The following is a 21909-nucleotide window of genomic DNA, read 5'->3' as shown; positions in this document are numbered from 1 at the left end:
TGGATTTCATCCTAAATGTAAAAGAGAGCCCCTGGAGGTTTTGAAGCAGTTAAATATGACATTATTTGATTTCTGCTTTAGAAATATTTATACTGGCTGCCACACAGAGAATTGGGGGTGGGGGGGGCGGGGCAGGCTGGGCAGGTGGGAAGGGGGAAACAAGAGCAAGTTGCAAGAGCAAAGGAATAAGACCAATTAGAAAGCTGATGAAATAATCCAGGCAAGAAGTGATCGTGGCTAAAATTAGAAGAGGCAGATTAGGAAGTGCTTAAAAGAAAGGTATTTTAACCTCGCAAGAGAGGAAGGAGGAGAGAGGGCCGGTGAGAATTGTAAGTCTGAGTTATAATACACATTTAATTATTTCAGTATAATGCTTTACTTCTTCAACAGGGTTGTCCCTTCAAATATTTAATCTGGTACATTAACCTGGGTGGAGATAGAACCAGGGTTCTTGCTCCTGTGGCTGAGAGAAACAATGAAAAACAATCAAGAGTTTAGAAGGGGAAGTGGGATTTTTTTAAAGGTCTATACTCTACTCTACTGGCTGTTGCCAGGCTTTAGTTAAATATGAATCCAAACACATTATGATTTTAAAGTTCTTTTTTTAATTGTTTTTCATTGATTCTTTGTAAAAATACCTCTTAGAATCAACATGGTCTTGGATGAATTAAGAGGAAACGGTATTGTCTACATTTTGACTAGTACTGACGTAAGCACACCTAAGGGATGGAGATGGTGAAAGCAGGGAGGTCCAGAACAGCTCTAGAGCTCCCAAAGAGCCGGGATAGAAAAGAAAAACGAACCCAGAAGGGATAGAGCCCATTGGTACTTGGCATCCATCTTCTAACAAGGGGATTTCAAGAGAAACAGAAAGTATTTGGCCATAAATTGAATATGCAGAGTACGAGGTAATCAATGCTCAAAAGTGGGATCATAACTTTTAACATTCCAGTTTTCAGTTCTTAAAAAAAACTTTCAGTGATTAAAAAAGTAGCCTATTATCTTCTTGGAAGATGAGAGTGCAAATGAAAAGAAAATGGTGGCTGTATGTATAGAATGGGACATACATTTCAATAGAAGTAAATATCACATTTTTCAGTGGGATTATTGTATTAATATTTTAACAGCTTCTACTAAATATGATTACATATTAGGTGAACTCATAAATATGTCATATCTGATTAGTGAACATGGAAGACAGGAAGGGGCAGATTTGTCAGCAGAAGGAAAGTTCACATTATGAATCTGACTGGTGTCTAATAACCAACAAGAAAAAGCATGCAATCATTTCAATTCTTTTAAATAAAGCTCACTAGGAAATAAACTCACGAATATACCAGTACATAAGATTATTTAAGGACTGGACACTTGCCAATCATTTTTTTTTCTATTTACTAATTATAGGAAAAGCCATATAAAAAATTAACCAAAAGCAAAGCCAAGCCATTTTGATTATTTCCAGATTTTTGAGGTAACGGGATAGGATAGTCACTTAACATTTTTAGATTTCAAAACAGAGGCTCTCATTTCTGCAGTTCCCTCATGCAACTTTATAGCTTCCAGGGCGATAGGTTCTTTTGTTCTGAACCAAGAAACTCACAGCAGTTTAATTTACTGCTGCATTATTATAGCTACTAACTACACACACCTCCAAGGCTGGTAAACCCACTGATGTAGGCAGTCCCACCTTAAAAGGATTTTTGGATGGGTCTCAGTGATGGGGGGGAAAAAAAGGACATAATGTTTAATTATAAGAAATGATTGAAATAGGCACAGACATACCCCGGGTGCCTCTGCACTGCAGCAAGCGCTAAACTTGTTATCGTTAATGGTTTAAATTTCACTGTGCTAATCATTTCAGGACACAAGCCTTTCTTGATAATCTAATGAATTATTCCAACATCCTTCAGCAAAAAAAAAATCCTCCATGACAGCACTAATTACAAGACGTTTTCCCAGTGCTTATGTAAAATATGACAGAGCAGCAGCTTAGGGAATTGCAGAAAACTGCTTCTAATTTCCACTGAGAAACTGACAAACACCTCTCTTTCATCTCTCCCAGCTCTCAAGTAAGATTTAACTTTCTCATTTAGTTAATTACCGAGTGAGGATCATCATTTCCCCGGATCGGAGCGGCACAGAGCCTTTATCGTGTTAACTTGTGAACTTGATCGATGGCTGCTGCTAAAACTTAATAACTTCACCCCCTGGCAAATTGTAAGATAAATATAATAGGAGAAACTCTGACAGTAAAAACCTGCCAGAAATGAGCACTGTGTTTATGTTTCTTTGCAGGCAGCAAAAAAACAACCGACAGCTTATTACTGGTTGCGTGTTACTTATATTTAAAAGACTCCAGGCAGTTAACTTTCTATGTACTGTTAAAACTTTGCTCACAAGATGGGGGAAAATGCGAAAAAGCACTAGTGATGCAGATTTGGGGAAGTGAGGAAAGAAGGGGGGGAAAAAAACCAGGGAGAAGGGCAAAGCAAGGAAATAATATATTGTGTAACATCTTTTAAAATGTCATGTTTACCATATAAAATGTCCAACCAGCATAAATAGGCACAAAATCCTTAAAAAAAAAAGAATTCTGGGCTTCTAAGACACTGTATGAACTATATCTAGTAGCAAAGCAAGAGAATTTCGCTCACTCAAAAATTTTTAGTGACGGTAAATTTATGCCTGAAGAATTCAATTAACTGCAGAATTCCTAGATCGCTTTTCAAAAGCCCTTGCAGCTAGAAAACCCTTCACTAACTACACCATTTAACCCCTTCTGAAACAAGTACACTATATCTAGGGAACGCATAAGTCAGAACACTTCATCTATTCTTCCATTTACCTTCTACACCTAAGCTAGCCAACTGAGAAGGACATAGTCTGGAAGTTTTTCTGGTCAAACTTGAATCTGAACTTGCAATTTTAACATTTAACTGTGGAACAGCTGGTATCATGGCCTAGTACAGCATGGAGTTTATGCCTTTTATAACCAACAGTACCAAGAACAACAGACGAGGTAAAACAATGAGGTATAACAATAATAGAATGGCTGCTCACCAATGCCAGTCCTCTCAACCCCCCATGAGACTGATAACAGAGCTGGAAACAAATCCGTATATATAATGTCAAGTCTGTCACACTGACTACCCTTACAGTATAGAAACATTACAATAAACAAAATATGAACTAAATTTTGGTGAGGGGAGAGAAAGGCAGAAAAGTTCTTGTAAGACTTGGAGTTTAAGCCTAACTTGTGAGAGTGTATTTAACACCCATTATGTGCTATGAGAACACCAACAGCTGAAAAATTCATGTTGTAGTCCAAAGGGCCATCATTTGGAAAGTTGGAAGGATCTGGAAAACTGAGTATCAAAATAGCAAACCAAACTCATACTCACTGGAGGATCAAATCTGGTTCCTCATTTTGTTTTGTTTTACTTTCATTAAATAAGGATCTATGGGGTCAGGCACAGAAAGATCAAACGATTTTTTTAAAACAGCATTTATAATAGACACATTTTAGAAAATACGGAAAATACAGAAGCACAAAGAACATAAAAAGTGCTCATAATTTCCACCATTAACAAATAAACAATGTTTACATTTTGGTGGGTATATATCTTTCTGGTCTTTAAAAAAAATCATTAGTCAATCATTTGATGTACAGGGGGAGGGTATTTTTGTGTCATCTAGAGTAGTCTCTGTCTATAACACCCAATTAACGAGGCAGGTGAAATTGATCTCCTTCATTGAACATCTTGGAACAGTCAAGATCTGAACCAGGAGGACAGAGAAGTACCGATGATTGGGACTGTGCAAAGGAGGGGAGAGAAGAGGAAGAAAAGGAGGAGAAAGGGAGAAGAGAGAGGGGTAGGGAATGAGGAGGGGAAAGAAAGGGAAGGGAAGCAGGGAGAAGGGTGAGAGGAAGGAGTGAAAGAACAGGAATGACAAAAGTGGGTGTGGGGTAAAGGAGAGAGTGGGGGCTGTGGGGCAGGAGTGGGAGAGAGACGGGAAAGAGATGGGAAGGATAAGCAGGGGGTAGGGAAAGATGGCAAAGAGGAGAGAGATGAGGAGCTAGGGAAGAGGTGAGGGAGTAGGGGTGAGGTGGAGAGAGAAGAGGGGGCCAGAGAATATAACAAAATGCAAAATGGACCTAGCATTACCAAGCTCACTTGCTCCAAGAAAAGCAATATGCTTGTTGGACAAACAGGTCCTCTCCCACACAATAAACAATAAACATCAAGAGGGAGAGGAGATGAAAAACTATTTTCCTAAGCCACTACTTAATGTTTCCAGCAGAGTAATAAAGTTTAATTGTCTGGAATCTGGTCGCTCTTTTTGTAAACTTCCTCAGGTAGAGATGGCTCATCTGGATGTTAAATAATATTAGTTAATATTACCAAAATAAAATTTCTGTGATGGAGAAAGTTTAAACTAAGTCTTCTCCCTAACTTCCTCCTCACAGCCTCCCCTTTTATTTTAGCATCAGAAGGTTAAGTTCTCCCATAAATAACAGGGAATGATGGAGGCATGGGCTGCCAGAGGAAAACGTAAGAGACACACTTAAAACACAATTATAAAGCGCATGGGAAAATATAGTCAGTTTTAAGTAAAGAGGAAAAAACTACCCTTTTCTTCTTTGTGCTCTAATCCTTACATTTTTGAGTCCCATAAAAAGGTCTCAATGACTTGGTAAAACTTGCTCCTGAAAAAAGCTTTTGAGAAGCTATATCTAAAACCTGGATTAGAAAAATACGAGTTTTTTGGGGGGGACAGGATCTCAAGAAGCCAACTCAGCTTTCTAGAAGAAATTCGACTCTTTCCAAATGCTTGTTAATGCATGTTAAATGCAGCAAGAAATAATCCTATGAGGCAGCAGCACAGGCCTCTCTTAGCTGCAGTGAATGAAGTAAATGAGTTGTAACTTCTGGAAGTCTTGGTTATCTGCAGGTAAAACTTTAATAACCCTTGGAGCATCAAGGGACTAAAGACATTTCTCTCTGGAATAGTTGGGTAATTGTTTTCTTAATTTATCCAGGAAAAAGCTTAGTTTGGATACAGCATCTGTTTTTTTTTTGTTGTTGTTGTTAGCAGAGGTATTCGAAATAACTTGTTCAGATTCACGTAAGTTAATAGAGTTCAGACTAAATTTTAAAATGCAGTTATTACATAAAGTATATACTTTTTCTAAAATGAAATTCTGGCCCTTCTTTCTAAGGAGAATGAAGCTCTAAGTCAATGATTAAGACTAAATATAGGAGACCAGCACTGCTTTGCAAATATGGGTAAATACATTTTCTATAGCTAAAAGTGGTTTACATGAGCACCAAGACCACAATTGCCACACTGAAGCCAGTTCAAATGTCCTTCTGAAGGAGTTTATGTTTATGTAATAGGATATTGTAAAAAATAACACCATGATTTGGCACTGATTCTGTCCCAACTCTACCATTTACTTGATGTGTGATCTTGGCTAAGTTACTTAACATCTCTGTGCCTCAATTTCTTCATGTGTAAAATGATGATTCTTATAGTACCTACCTAGAAGGGTTATTGTTAGGATAAAAATAACACATGTAAAGACATTTGGAAGAGTACCTGGCACATAGTAAAGGCATTAGCTGTCATGCTTTGAACTAGAGAGGACTATAATGTACATAGTTGCTGACTATAATTAGAGCTTCATACTCTATTAAATATAATATTTTTTGCTTTTACAGTAATTTTATGTCCAGAAACCTTTACTTTCAAACTAGTTTTTCAACTCAAAGGGCAGAGATTATCACACAAACCCTTTATGTCTATGTCACAGCAGCTCAAAATATTTGCTAAAACAAATTTTTAATCCAAACTAATGCAAGGTGTGGATATTGCTTTTTGGGAGTGCAGGGGGAAATTGCTTTGTGGTGTAAACAATTGGAGTCCTCTTTTCTTACCAACAAGGATGAGACTAGCACCACATTGATGCTTTGTCCATAAGCACTCTGTAACGTGACAACCTTTAGTCTATTGTTTTCTAAAGTTAGTTTCAATATTTTAATATAGTAATATGTAAAATATTACTATGCAAAATTTAAGAATCAAAGTAAAAATGAACTTCCAAAGGGAACGATGACTGACATTTAACAGTTGGAGAAGACAAAAAAAAAAGCCAAAGGAAGACCTCAAAATATATTCTACAATATGGAATAAAAGGCATTTGAACATCAATTTTTGTTTCCATTTTCAATCTTTCAGAGCAATTCCAATACATATTCCTATAAAACTCAAATTTAGTGAGGGAAGAACAGTAAGGAAATTTACTAGAATGGTAACAAGACTCTCAAAGCATTACTATGATTTTGAAAATCTACTTTACTGGTTTCTACCAAAGAGCTAACGTGTTATAAGGTAGAGTACATTTTGTATCCCATAGGGTACAAACTACAAACTCTGTAGTTTGTTTTAGTAATCAGCAAAGACAGAGCGAGGGCAGAAACCAGACTAAAATTCCAGCTGTCATCAGCACCCACCCTCTTTTCTCTCAAAAATTGGCAGAAAAGCTATTCACTTATGATTCTGTCTGAAGGTTATTTACATTTCCCTCACATGAGCACTACTTTTACGGGGTTCCATGGACCAGAGACTGCAGATTTTTGGTGTCTCTGAGGAAAGACTGAATCTTGAGGGTCATAAAAAATTTTCTTTTTCAGAATGGGGCCAACTCCCAGCAGGGATTTGAAGTGTGTATTTACTGGGAGTGAAAGTGGATAAGAAAATGAAAATCAGGTAGACAGTTACTTCCATAGTGTGCATACACTTGACTTAGAAATTAGAATTGTATTCTTTCTTTGCAGAACGTGGCTTTTCTTAAAGCATAAAATGGTTCTCTGTAAAGACTACCCAATCTTTTAATTTCACCAAGGCGTGGCTTAAGCTCACATGAAGCACTATAAATATAAAACTCAAGGGCAGCAACTTTTTCCCATGAAATTTTTCTATGCGTAGAATGTTCTGAAGTTACTCTATTTCTATTTTCTGTTTAAGGACTACATACTGAAATTTGATGCGTAGGAAACAAACCATTATTAAAAAGTTTTCCTATAGTTGTGTTGACACTCGTGTAAAAAGCCCCACAGCAAAAGCGAGCTAGCATGATGGCCCAATCCTATCACTAATTAGTTATGTGATCTTGGTCAGGACTCTACTGCCATGGGATCTCATCTGTAAAATGAGTGGGTGGACGGGATAATCTGAGGCTCAGTCTGGCTTTTACATTTTGAGTCTCTGATTCAGTTTCATGGTAAATTAAAACAGAGCTGAGCAAATACATTTAAAAATAGAGACTCATTCTTCACATTTTCTTACTAAAAAACTAATGTTTTAGAGTTTAAGTATACACCTCAAACAAAACGAGAAGTATTTTTCATAATATTATTTGGGCAAGCGATATATTCCAGAATTCCAAGAATAAGTCAAGCTTTTCTGCAACAATTGAGTTTTTAATACAAAGAAATGCTACCATTCTAAGTAATAAGTACATAGATAATGTTATTATTCTGACTTTTCTACATGCTAAAATATTCCATAATTAGAATTTAAAACGTCATAAGCGTTAACCTTTCTCAGGGTTGACACCAAGATATGAAGACCTAATAATGTCTTCTTAAAGTTTTCTGTGTCTCAATTTGCCTCATTTCTTTCATATTTACTCTCTTATTTCCCTCTCCATCTCTCTTCATAAGGAAAGGTTTTCTAGAAAACTGTCAATAAATGAATGTATCTCTTTATTAAAAATCCCTTTACATCACACAGAGGCAAAAAATTATACCCATTTAATACATCAACTTGTCTTATTTAGCGCCAAATCAAAGGAGTAGGGCCACATGAGGAGTCTGCATATAGATATGAAAAACCTACTGGGATCTTCTTAACGCTTTTTCAAGGTTATAGTGGTCATGATCAGATGGCTGCTGTTCTCTGCCATTTTAATTTTCAGCATTATAGTCCATAGCTTGCTGTATCTTAGAGACCCCTTTCTTTCAGATTCCAAAGGCCAACAAGTGTCCTCAAGGTCTAGGCGGCAAATTAGCTACTGTAATACTGGGTCGTCGGGAAAGTCATGACACATTTTTGCATTGAAAAACATAGAAAAATACGTCATGACTTTCCCGACAACCCAATAGATAAATGAATTTGGGAAAGAACTGGGGATCAATTTCCATTTGAAAAATTAAGTTTCATTGAAAGTTACACACAATTTTGTGGCATTATCTTCCATGGTGATAGTATTTTTCAATAGTGAGCAATCTAAGGGGCCTACATTGTAAGTAAGTTGGAAGAGTGGGCTGATATCAGAATGGACGTGGACTAAGAGAGTAGCAGTGACAATGCGGGATGGGGTTGGGAAGATGACAGAATGAAGGCATTTTGGAAGACATACTCTTAGGCAAAGAGGCTAGGCACTGCTCATGGACTAAGTAAAATAAATTATTATTAAAGGTAGTGCACTAATAGTGTCAGTCAAGCCTAGGTTCAAGCCCTGTATCTGCAATGTATAAACTATTGGGTTGTCGGAAAAGTCATGATGCATTTTTGCAAACGAAAAACAGAAAAAATACATCATGGCTTTTCTGACAACCCAATATATAGGCTTGAGTCAGCTAGCTACCCTCTGTAAGACTCAATTTTTTTCACCTGCAAGGGGGGATACAACCTATTATTTCCCAGTGCTGTTAAAAAGAAATAACAGGAGATTATGGATAAAATTCTAAGCACGGAGTCTGGCACTTAAATGCTCAATAAAGGTAGCTGTTAATGTTTGCTAGTATGTAGAAACCATCTCAGAAATTCAGGCTGTATCAGGACCTGTCCACCAAATTTTGAAACTAAAGTTTTAACTGAAACTCTGTTCCAAATTCCCTAGGAAAGGGAATTATGAATTGGAGTATTTTAAAATATGCTAATTTGTCTGGCCACCATTACCTGATGTGATTGGGGATAGAATTGTGAAGAAAGAAAATTTAAGATGTGATCAGATTGTAAAAGCAGCCCAGTAAAGCCAGGCTCAAAGGCTCTGGGCAAAATCAGAGGCAACTATAATTTAGGAATTTCTGTGTGTACTGAGTTATCTCATTTAAACAAATACATTAATGACTTCCTATGTGCAAGTGCTATACTAGGTGATGCAAAAGTCACACAGATGGTAAATACTGACAAATCTGATTCTAAAATGTATATGGAAATGCAAATGGCCAACAATGACCAAGGTAATATTGAAGAATAACAACAAAATCGGAGGGCTTACTATCAGAGGTCAAGATATGACAAAAACCTATACAGACACAGTCATGTAATTTATGACAGAAAAATGCAATAAAGTGGGAAATATATATTTTAATAAATGGAGCTACATCAACTGATTATCACATTTAAAAAAAGAAAACTCTCACCTCCACCTAACGCGCACACACAAATCAAATGGATTGTAGATCTAAATGTGAAAGGGAAAACTAATAAAAATGTTAGAAGAAAACATAAGAGAATACCTTCATAAACCTGCAGCAGACACAGATTTCTTAAGTAGAACGTCAAAATATCAATTATATAATGCAAAGATTGATAAATGGAATATACTAAAATTAAGAACCTCTGTTCATCAACAGACATCATTTAAAAAGTACTAAGGCAAGTAATATAGGAGAAACTTTTTGCAACACATATATCAGACAAGGGACTTGTACTCAGAATTTATACAAAACTACAAATCATTAAGAAAAATCCATAAAACCCAGTAAAAAAAAATGGGCAAAAGACTTGAATAGGCACTTTACAATTAAATGGTCAATCAACATACAAAAAAAGCTCAATTTTAAGTGTTAAGGGAAATTTAAATTAAAAAAAGTGATAACAATGTGAATATACTTAACACTACTGAACACTTAAAAATGGTTAAGACTGTAAACTTTATGTTAAAAATAAAAGCCCACTATGTGATACTGCTGCTACACACCACCAGAATGCTACAATGAAAAAGTCAGACAAGTGTTTGTTAGTGAGGAAAAGAAACAGTGGAACAATTCACTGCTGGAGAGAGTATAAATTGGTATCACCAGTTTGGAAATACCAATTCCCCTCCCAGTTAAATATTCAACAGAATACATGTATTCTTTGTACATATTCCCAAATGATATATACACACTTTTTTGTAGTTATCAAAGTCTGAAAGCAACCCAAATGTTCATCTACAAAATGAATAAATAAATTTGGTGTATTTATATGAGAATAAACAAATGACAACTATATACAACATGACTCTCAAAAACATGTTGAGTGAAATAGGTCAAACAGTAAAGAATGGGTACTGTACGATTCCACTTATATGAGGTTCAAAAAACAGACCAAATTAATGTATGACATTAGAAGTGAGGATAATGGTTACCACCCTTGGGAAGGGAGCGACAGAGAGAGCAGGAGCAGGCTTCTGGTAAAGTTCTTTTTCTTTCCTTCTTTCTCTTTCTTTTTTTTTAACCTTGGTTGTGCTTACACAGGTGTTCGTTCACTTTGTGAAAATTCACTGAGTCAAATTCAGGGTCTCCTGAACACTGTTAGGAGATGATTATAATCATAGAGAAGGGCAAACAAAATCCTGTTTGGTTACAGACAGAGAGTCCTAAACCTTATAAACCTTATAAAAGAAACAGGAGCTCTAATAAAAAAGATTTAAATTTTTGCCATGGAACAGCCTTAGCTTCTATCTTTACTTGCGACCCTATGGCCACATACAGACAATTGTTCCCATATGCCACTACTCTGAACAAGGTTAGAGCTCCCTCTAGCACTTTTAACTAAGGAAACACCACAGGCCCTTACAGAGCTGACACAGTTTGGTGCTGCCGATGGTTAAACGCAATATGGCGATTTTTATTTTTAATTTGCTTTAATTGTTGCTATGATATGAATAATTAATAGGCTGCCTAAGCCAGTTTTGTAAAGTTCACAATACAGAAAGCCTGGAGAAAAATATCTACTTAGAAAGGAGGCTTAAAAATGGTTATAACAGCTATAATATTAGAGAATTTGGAATATTTATTCATGATTTGTGGCAACATTATGTCTCCCCAACAAAGAAACATGCTACCAAGCACTTCCTACTAAAAAATTCTTCTGGTCTTCATCTATTTCTCTCTTTATGGCTGCATAACCATTGTACCTATAGTACTGTGTAAGAGCAAAGTAGGTCAGTTTTAGGAGAACCTTACTCTTTGGTGAAAAAGAGAAAGGTTTGGCTGTAAACACTTAACCTAGTTCCATCCATTCTAAAACAAGTACTATTTATTAGCATTAAATAACCCCCTGGACAATAGAGACCTATTCAAATTGAAGCCCAAGTATTCTTTCCCTATGCTTGTAAAATCCCTTCTCCACTGACACCTTAACCATCGTAAATTATGATACCAATACTTTCCCTCAACAATGTCTATTTCATGTTTGGATATTGCCGAAAAGTATAATTTAGATATGATGTTGTAATCCTACACACTCCAGGCAGAATTTGAGCAGGCTCTAAAAGTTCAATGATTATAATACAACTATCTGGGAATGCCGCCAGAAATAAAAGGGGCTTCATTTTTTATTGTTGGATTTTAAATCATCTCCACCCTGAAAGAAACACTGCTTTTCAACACTCTTGTTAAAATTAATACAAATATAAAACCAGCCAATTAATAAGTTCCTTAAATCAAGGAGGGAGAATGAGAGAATATAAAGAGTCACCTTAAAAGTAAATTCATTTTTGGGAAGACTATTATGTTATTCATTATTCTGTATTCTAAAATTAAGACATAATATTTTCTGAGTTATAATATGAAACAAACATTTCCTATCAACCTTTTTTAAAAAATTTTTGTTAGCATATGAATCCCTCAAAAAGTATGTCCATAGGGCTGGCCGAGTGGCGCGTTGGTTAAGCACTGGCTTGGGACGCCAGAGGGCCCCGGTTCGGATCCCACATATGAGGGTCAGTGACACTGCCCTCTACAGCTAAGATGCTGAACAACAGCCCAACCTGGAGCTTGGCTGCCCTGAGTTGCTGGCGACGGCGTAGGCTGCAGCCCCTGTGGCAGTGGGTTGCCATGGGCTACTGTGTGTGGCCAGCAGCCAGCGTGAGCAGCCAGACTGAAGAACAAAATGACAGCAACTTGTCTGTTCCCCTTCCCCAATTCCCCAGCACTGTTCCCATCCCCCAATTCCCCAATAAAAATCATTAATAAAAAAAAAAAGTATGTCCATAAATAAGGAAACTTTAGCAGTTTCCAAGGGAAATTTTTACTACTGCTTTTTTTAGCATTCTAAATGGAGATTAATACAAGTCAGTACAACTTCCTCTCTCATGCTCTGGTTACACTCCAGCACCCCTCTGCCAAAGACAGTAAGTAGCACATCACAGACATCAGTCCTGATGTTTCCTGCACATACCACAAAGCCATGGTGCAAAGTCACCACTTGGTTTGGTTTTGCATCGTGTCTGCTGGTCACATTAACAGGCCACATTCATTCCAAGGGCAGCTCAAACTAGGGGTGAAATATTGTCTGAATACAGTTATTCATTAACCTACTGAGAGCCTCAATCATGAGTTGTGTTTTTCCTAAGACACGATTCACTACTGCTTCTCTTTCAATTCACCTAGTATCTGTTGGGAGCCGTATATCATGAACTAGAACAAGAATGACAGATCTAAATTAACACAACAGAAACGCTATTTGATGCTGCCTCTTGGTTTCTCCACTTCACACTCTTTTGTGGCATCCAAACGCTTCAGAACCCTGGCATTAATTAAGCAACAGTTTTATTACACACAATCAAAGCCTGAAAGAAAAGCCTAACAGACAGCAAGAGGAGATTACAAGGTTCAATTAACAGTTTTACTTTTTTGTGGATGCTAATTGAGGTATCTTTAATTTTTATCATCTCATATGGAATGCTGAAAAGGAAAATACCATAAGTGCAAGAGAAGAACACAAACCTAAAATGTATTACTGTATCATGATTTTACATAACCAATTTACATACTTCTGTGTTTTCCAAATCCTGGCTACTTGTTAATAAATTGCTAACATTTAATAGACATCATAGAGAACTTTTTAGATAAATCTCCCCCATTTGCTACATCTACCCTAATTTCTATGTACTAAAATTTATAAAACACAGTGGTTGAAAACATAGGCCATGGGGCCAGACAGTCTGGGTTTAAATTCCACTTTTGCAATGTACCTTGGGCAAGTTGCTTGATCTCTCTGAGCTCCAGTTTATTTGTATATAAAATGGGGTTGTATGCTTAATGAGACTGCTGTGAGGATTTAAGTGAGAGTGTATATAAAACCCTTGGCCCAGTGTCTGGTACACTGTAAATATTCAATAAACAATGGTGCAAAATGGCTGTCAAATTTGATGGCACAGCTCTGGGTTTTAATACTTCAAAAAATATACTTCATAAGTTTTTTGTTTATAAGTCAATCAGACTCAATACATATAATTTGAGGGTCTATATTTTGCAAGTGAAAATTAGTCCTATTCAAACTCTACAATGAAGGCAATTTACTTTTGCATATAATTTCCTTTTTTTTTTTTTTTTAAAGATTTTTATTGGGGAATTGGGGGGATGGGAACAGTGCTGGGGAATTGGGGAAAGGGGAACAGACAAGTTGCTGTCGTTTTGTTCTTCAGTCTAGTTGTGGAGGACGTTGCTTCACTGGCCCAAGTTGGCACCATCATTGTGCTCTTCTCTGGCGAGGCACATCAGTCGCCGGCTTCTGGACGGCTGCTCACTGCGGCTGCTGGCCGCTCACGCTGGCTGCTGGCCACACATGGTAGCCCATGGCAATCCACTGCCACAGGGACTACAGCCCACGCCGTCGCCGGCGACTCATGGCAGCCCAGCTCCAGGTTGAGCTGTTGTTCAGCATCTTAGCTGTGGAGGGCAGTGTCACTGGCCCTCATATGTGGGATCCGAACCGGGGCCCTCTGGCATCCCAAGCGAGTTCTTAACCATCGCGCCACTCGGCCGGCCCATAATTTCCTTTTTATAAGTAACTTTTATCACACATTTTCAATTGAGGGGAAGCAGGGAGTAAATAATACTCCAAACTTTTGAAATTTCAAGAGCAATAAACAATAGTATTAATTGACAATCAAAAGCAACCTAGACAGCTAAGTAAAAAAGGTTATATAAAGCTCTCACTTTGAATTTACCCTTATTGTATGTTCTCAGGTTATAATGTTGACACCGTGGCTCCTGTAGTGTCCCAGACTAGATGTATTTAAGCTTAAATTACTCAGTACCCAAACCGTTGAAAAGCATCCCATATCTACAAAACTGTATCACTGCAAATGGAATCCACTGTAATCTGGATACATGAAGTGTCTACACCTAATTCTTATCCTTCATAACAAATTATAAAAAATAGCTGTATTTCTTGGACTTAATTTCAGAACCCACCTCTTCTCCTTATTAACCCAGAGAAAAAGTTAAAGAAAATTCCTTCTACCTATCAATTTTAAAGTCTAAAATGACACTATAGTAATCCTACCAAAAATAATGTGTGTGTATGTGTGTGTACATATATATACATATATGTACACACACACACACACACACATACCCCCCAAGAGTCAAGGAAACTGATTTTTTAAAACAGTTCCTTAATTAAACTGTCAGGTTCTTAAGTGCTCCAATCACAAGAATAAGACAAAACACAAGCTGAAAATGAACCTCACACATAGATGTAAATAAAGCCACTCTTTAGGTTGCCCATTAATCCACAAGTGGCATATTCATTTTATTTACAGTATTATACCCCCTGCCATGATATTCCATTACAGAGTCACGCTACACACTCCATAGTTAACACTGTAGGAACCATCTCTTTTTAAACATGGTTTTCTCTCTATATTTCCTTTTTGGCTTGTTCCCAGGTATTTTTTTTGTTAAAAAACTACTTTATAATTAAATTTCTGATGCTATTAGATATTACAAGAAAATGTAGATAAAGTTAAAGAAGTGATATCTGAAATATAAAACATAATTAAATTTATGTTCATTCTTCTTGAACTATTTTAACATTCCTGTTTGTCATGGTCTTAGCACTCCATGTGAGCAAGTGCTTCTTACATATTTTATAAGCCTAAGCATGAAATTGATGTTAACCGTAATTATCAAAAACTTCTATTATTTCCATTAGAGAATATCCAGGGAGATTTTACACACACACACACACACACACGCCATAATATTCATGTTTGTTTTTGTTTTCATTTGCTTTTGGTGAACCTATTTCTTCTTAATCACTCCTGTCCCAAGCTTCCTCTCTTCTGTCTGAAACAGATAGAGGAGTTCAAGTTCCAACTATTGTAACTGATACCCTCATCATGGTTTCACAATCACCAAACTATTTAGAAGCATGCATACAAATATAAAAATATTTACTGAAGTGTAATCAGAGCCTGGGCTTTGAAATCTTAAGAGACATTTTTTTTTTAATTAGCAAAATTAATTACCAATCTTAACCAGGAAAAACAAATTTTTGGTATAAAAGAACTGCCAATGTATGCTTACACGGTAAATCCTGTCACAGTAGGATAAGATCTGTATTCCAAAACAACTTCTGCAACAATTACTAAGGTATGAATCACCACCTTGAACCAGTAGTATTGGCCTCATACTGTTCCACTCATTTTATATGTACAACAATGGAACATGGAGCCATAAGGTCATCTTAGATCCTTTAAAGACCTATGTTTATAAGGTAGGTGATTATTATTGAATAAGCATTTAAAGTTACATAGTAGAATTACTGACTAGGTAACCCAGAATAAAAATACAGTAAAACCTTGGATTTGCAAGTGTTCCGTAAGATGAGCAGACATTTCTAATACATTTTAACATGGTAAACGAGCGATGTCTTGCAATACGAGTAGTTTGTTTCTGGAATGAATTATGCTCGCAAACCAAGATATTACTGTAGTTAAGTTTTCTGAATACAGTACTTGGCTCAGTTCAGTCACAACAAGATCTTTTACAAGTAGTAGGTGGGGGCAGGGGAAGGGAAGATCAAAGAAATAACATTTGCTAGATGTCAAAAGTGCTATAGAAATCAAATGGAGAAAAGCTATAGTACTCATAGTACTTGAGTCCTGAGACCAAGTATGATAGTAAAGATACACAGGGCCTCCAAATACTACTTGAAAGGCAAAAGGATGTAGTAGAACAAGGACTCTGAAGTCAGATATCTGTGTTCAAAACTTGACTCTACAACTTAGAGGTGTGAAAACTTGGGAAAAGGTTTAACTTCTCTAAGCTTAAGATTCCTTATCTGTAAAATAGGAGTAATATCATCCAGCTCACCAGGTTCACACAGGGACTGAAATACGTAACACAGTAGCACTATAGCACCCAAACACAGGGGCTTAATAAGTATTAAAGTATTCTCTCTACTCCTTGAATTTTGAGTAGTACAAAACCTGGGGGGAATAGGGGGTAGGGGCGGGGCGGGGCAGAGATAAAGGTCTTCCATCCTGAAGATGCACAAAAAGGAAAATGGATATTTTCAAGCTCCTTATATAGGAACATACCACTCAAACTCAAAATCGGGGCAGGGGGGAATGGGGAATTTAGGATTATAACAGCCTTAGAGATTCACCTGGTTACATATATGAGAACTTTAATTCAGGGTGTATTGGGTGAGCTCCAAAGACTAGACTAATGAAAATTTTTCTGAAGTGAGCCCTATTAAGATTTGGGATTTGCAGAATTTAAGGTGATTTGGTAACTCTAGCTCTGTCAGGACATTTAAAAAGGAGTTTACTGGTCATTCAGTCAATTGGACATTTCTGTAATTATTAGTATAAAACAACAAAAAAAGATGACCTCAAAAAAAGAATGTCTATTTTAACACTTACCTTCAGAAGCGAATTTTACTGGAAAAGAATTCTAACAACAAGAACAACTATTGGTAAGATTACTAAGTCAAATGGGATTTAGAATCATAGGAAAAAGAGAAAAATATAGTTCTATTTTTGTAGAAACTTGGTATAGAGTAGAATAGCAATTTAAATTCATAGTTCATTTGCCTTAAAAGCTGAAGTCACGACACAGGAATAAAATTCTACATGTATGGATCCTGAGCTCATGGTACTGAAAGGTTCAAAAGGAGAGCTCAGGTTTCACAAGCTTTGTAAGTGATCTATTTATATCATATAACTAAGAACATATTTATTCATGGGAGAGCTTATGAGCCCAAGCTTCTGAAACTGTCAAACTAGGAGAGAGGAGAATGAAATGCCATAAATCCATAAAAGCTATAAGAATAAAAATCTCTCTTCCAGATAAAGGAATGCAGAAAAGTATCATGCAAAATTCTAACAAGTGGTCTTTAAAATATTAGTATGCACAGCAGCACCATTCTCTTAAAGAACATAGAGAAGTCCTAGAGGCTATTTAGTATTAAGTCACTGACCCTAAAATACTTATAAGTCTAAATGAATGTTTTCAGTAAAATCTCTTCAGCGAAAACAACAAAAATAACAAAACTAAACTAATGATTTTGGGAGGAAGAGGGGTAGGGAGATGTGTACTAGGGGGAAATGGAAGTGCCTTTGTTCTGTGAGTTTTGCACAGAAGTATATAATATCAGGGACTTACATTCTGTAAATATAGTATCTTAGGGGCTGCAAGGCTAGAATCACCATTAAACATATTAGGAAAAAGTCCTGTTAACTACGATGGAAAAAAGATCGCCTTACACCTAACCTGAATATTTTGCACCATATTTTAGGCTCTTTCCTGCTAATTCCATATTCAGATATGGAATTGATAACTGATTTTTTATATATTAATACTTTAAATAAATGCCCAAGTCAATTAACTTCTAATATCAAGAAAACGAGTTTAATTTATATATCTTTGGAAAATATCTGGGTTCTTTATATCGCCTACATTATATTACTTGCTTTTATAGTAAGTGACTAAGCTTAAGGTATAAAGACTAAAATACCGCAAATCCTGATGGCCTCATATACTTTCCTAAAGTTACAGCCTGATAAATAAAGAAGGCCCAGAAAACAGGCACTGATTTGGTAGAGAAAATTTGGCTCATTAATGTCTTCCGTAGGCTCATACCATATTTTCCAATATTACAGAGATTATCAACAAGATTACAATTTTAGTATAATTGAGCTTTAAATGAATGAATCAAGCCTTTAGTCGCAGTTACTACATAGATCCCCCTTTCCTCCTATAAACACCATTCATTAATACTCAATTCTCAATTATATAAATTGAAATAACACAGCCCCCAACACTGAGAATCAATGGCATAGGGGGAAAAAACAGCAAATTTCCTAATAAACAGAATCAGGAAAGGAATACAATTTAAATATACCACAGCTTACTGCCTGAATTTTTCTCCTGTTTAAAAAAACTAAAAACGACAGAAGTGCTCCAAACCGGAAAACTCTCATGCTATTTGCAGCTAAATTGGAGGGGTGGGGTGGTGGGAGGTTGACAAGGCAGTCCTTTTTAATTTCTCCGGTTACCTGATTTAAAAAAAAATTCAAAAGTTAAAACCCAGACTGCAATGGCAAAGAAGTGTGCTGGTAATCAAAATCCTAAATGACCCGTGATAAAATTATAGCCTATAGATCATTAACACATCAACGATATTTGTGACATTACTTTGAAAAGTAGGCAGTATTTCTTAAAGTCTGTGAACCAGCTGTAGAGTGGAAACAATGCCTGTATGCTGCAAGAAAAGTATGATGTTAAAACCCATAGATTTTTTTTCCTTTCCCTTTTCAGGAATTGTGCCTGGCATTGTGCAGCTGTGGTGCTGTCTTCATCACTCCCTCCGTTTCCAGTCCTGCTAATTAAAAGGTTGATCACAGAGCAATGCTCTTCTCATTAATTTCAGTGTTCCGATTGGGCAGGATCCCTGCCTACCCCACCTGATCTTTTCACACTGCTGAAGTTAATGTGACAGGAGCCTGAAGATGGATTACCTGCTGCCATATTGCCCATCGCCCCCAATCAGGAGCTATCTGTGTAAACTGATTGTTCTAATTTGCTCTCATTATTTTTACAATATCAGGAGAAAATAACGCACACAGCTCACTGTCAAAGCCATGAAAATCAGCCATTAGTTAAACCTAGACACTGAGTGGCTTTATTAGAGGTACAGCAGTTTATTGATGTAGCTCCAGCCAAACAAGGCAGCATTTGCTTTAGTAGATGAAAATGTTTATACTGAAAGTAAATATTTATTGTTATAATACCCGCAGCATTATGATATTTTGAAGAATCCTGTTATTCCAGAAGCTTAGTTTGGACATAAATTAAAAACAATGAAGAGTTGGGTTGACATAAGAAAGTAGGTAACATTTAATGTACACTCAGTAGAATGAAAATCTGTTTATTAACTCAAATCTATGAGTACTCTCTACCTCCTATACCTCATATAAATAAGAAATTCTATTCTGTCACTACAAATGCTAATCAGTCAATAAATAATGGAGGTTCTATTTTCTCCACACAACAACAAATATTTTTCCAAAACAAAAATGTTATGATTTAGGAATAATAATTATTTCTGTAATAATCACACAGGTATAGTTTTAAATAAGAAAAACTGTATTCTTGTACAATGTAAATTTTCAACAAGAAAGATGACTAATTCTAGGTATTCACAATATATTCCAGAATTGGAAAATAAGCAGTGTAGTAAAGCCCGCTAAACAAACAACAAGCTGGGTTTTAAAAACCCTTCAGTAAGAGACGGTTCCTTAAAGGCAGAACTTTGCAGAGAGGTCTGATATTCAATGAGATAATACCTTTAAAAGATGTGTTCTGGGCACAAAGAAAATTATTTTCCTGTTATATAGAAAAAGCTAAACTCTAGAAAAAAACTGATTTAACTTCGTGTTTCTAGTCTTGCCTGGCTATGAACATTTCGTAAAAATGTTAAGCTAAATGCTGCCTCAACAGCATTTTGGGGGCTGGAGAAGAAGGGTATAAATAATAGAAACCAATGCCTTTTAAATAAAGGAATTTAATCCACACACTCTCGCCCCTTCTCCCCCCTTTAGTATTAGAAGGAAACATGGCTTCCTCCTGTTTTCTTTCTACTAAGATTCCTAGGTAATGTGAAGGCAAGAGTATGCCCTTCTTGCTGCTCCCCTTTTAATGGCCACTTTTCTTTTTCTAAGAAACGTGTGCCATGCGTTTCTCCTTAAAATTCCTGCACTAAAAGACTGCACCATACTGCACTCCGCAAAACGTGCTGATGGCGCCAATTACAAGCCCCCAGCCGAACGCTCCAGCCCCCACCATTCGGGCAGATTTATGCGGACTCTTGCCGACGTTATTACAAGTCAGAGTTTATTGGGAAATTGTTACATTATGCGGAGTGTCTAACAAATTGCTTATGCTGCTATAATTGGATTACAACAGCCGCTTGCTCCCACCGGTAAGATTAGGCAAGTAGGACTCCTGCCGATCTCTGAGCGTTAGCAGTAATTTTATTTGCCTTGCCTCTCTCTTTCCTAACAACATGCCTCTCTCCCTGCCAGCTGTCTGCTGAAAAGGCACAGGCTTGTTCCTTGGCCCTAACAATGCAATTACAGCCCCGCAGATCGCACTGTTTGTGCATTAAGTACAGAGCCAAAACGAGGCGAATTGATCGTTTGACTTTTGGAGAAGCCATGTGATCTCTCCATGCGGGTGATCCGACATGCATCAGCAGGCAATACTGCAGTCAATTCTTGATGAAGAACTTTCTTCCTTCACCCCTCTCTCTCTCCCAACCTTTCCTTTTTCACTGACGAAGATACTGACTGGGCTCATCTTGTGCTAATCTAGATCAATCCACAAAGACAAACTTGATCTTATCAGCTCCCTGGCTAGAAAGAAATGTGAATAGGTTCTAGCATCTTGAAGCATCTCAGTCAGATATGTCAGTGGTTCCCAACATTTGAACCACTGCTGCTCTCTAAAAAAAAAAGGTTCATAAAGAGTTCACTGAGGGAAAAAAGTTTACAGAAACACTGTGGTTGTTGTTCAGAAGAACTCAAAAAGTTTTGGGTTTTGGCAAATAAAACTGTCTTGGATGCTTTGTTATCAGCTCTATCTACATTCAAGGGGCCGTCAGGAAATCAACACTGAAACCCTGTGTCTTGCCTTTCTCCGCAGAAATGCTCTGCTGAAAGACGCTGCTGGCCACCAACGTGCACAATCTATGCAGCTGACTTCAGACTTAAAAACAGCCAGTCTGATCCCCACTCAGGGCAAAGTTTTCAACATATTTTGTCGACTGCTTTCAGTTTCTTGTTTTTCTCTTGTATGTTTAACAATGAGTGCAGGTAGCAAGGAGACTATGTAAGCAGTTTCTCGGGCATAATTCATGAAGATTCATACTTCGTGTTTTTGTTTTTGTTTTAATTAACTCTCTTGAAATGGTTGAAAATGACTTTAAATTTTACCAACTTTAATACAGACCAGGATTCCTATTTATACTTTCTTCTCCAATGGCATATGCTAGTTAGGGCTTCTAAAGCTGTTACGCAACAAATGTGCATTCAATCTGCTGATCCATTTTGTCTGTATTCCTCAATTCATGCACATCTAGAAGGTTATGTATTCTTGATTCCTGAATCTGCAGACACACAAACTCTTCTATATAACAATGGTCCTTGATTCTACTATTACTTCAAAGTGAGCTTGGGGAAGTCACTCTACTAGTATTTCTCAGAACCTCTCTGTAACCCCCACTAACACTCATTAAATTCACATGAACATTTGAAGATGAGAGAAAAATATATTACTTCTGAACTTTATTCCTCCCTTAGCGTTAAGCCTAATATGTTAACACATTACACTC

General features: G+C 36.8%; 1 protein-coding gene and 1 long non-coding RNA gene across 6 annotated transcripts in view; one reads left to right on the top strand and one right to left on the bottom strand.

Annotated features, from left to right (window-relative positions):
• The window catches only part of BTRC (beta-transducin repeat containing E3 ubiquitin protein ligase), a 173583-nt gene that overhangs the window by 37671 nt on the left and 114003 nt on the right, over positions 1–21909 (bottom strand). The gene's annotated exons all lie outside the window — the stretch shown is intronic.
• LOC109379677 (uncharacterized) lies at positions 294–21804 on the top strand. Its single transcript, XR_002123253.1, has 3 exons — positions 294–329; positions 18837–18911; positions 21222–21804. It is a non-coding gene; the product is annotated as an uncharacterized LOC109379677 (long non-coding RNA).

This window comes from Hipposideros armiger, unplaced genomic scaffold, assembly GCF_001890085.2.
Source record: "Hipposideros armiger isolate ML-2016 unplaced genomic scaffold, ASM189008v1 scaffold_28, whole genome shotgun sequence".
Taxonomy (NCBI): Eukaryota; Metazoa; Chordata; class Mammalia; order Chiroptera; family Hipposideridae; genus Hipposideros; species Hipposideros armiger.
The sequence above is the reverse complement of the archived record's forward strand: the minus strand, read 5'-3'. Positions and strand labels throughout refer to the sequence as shown.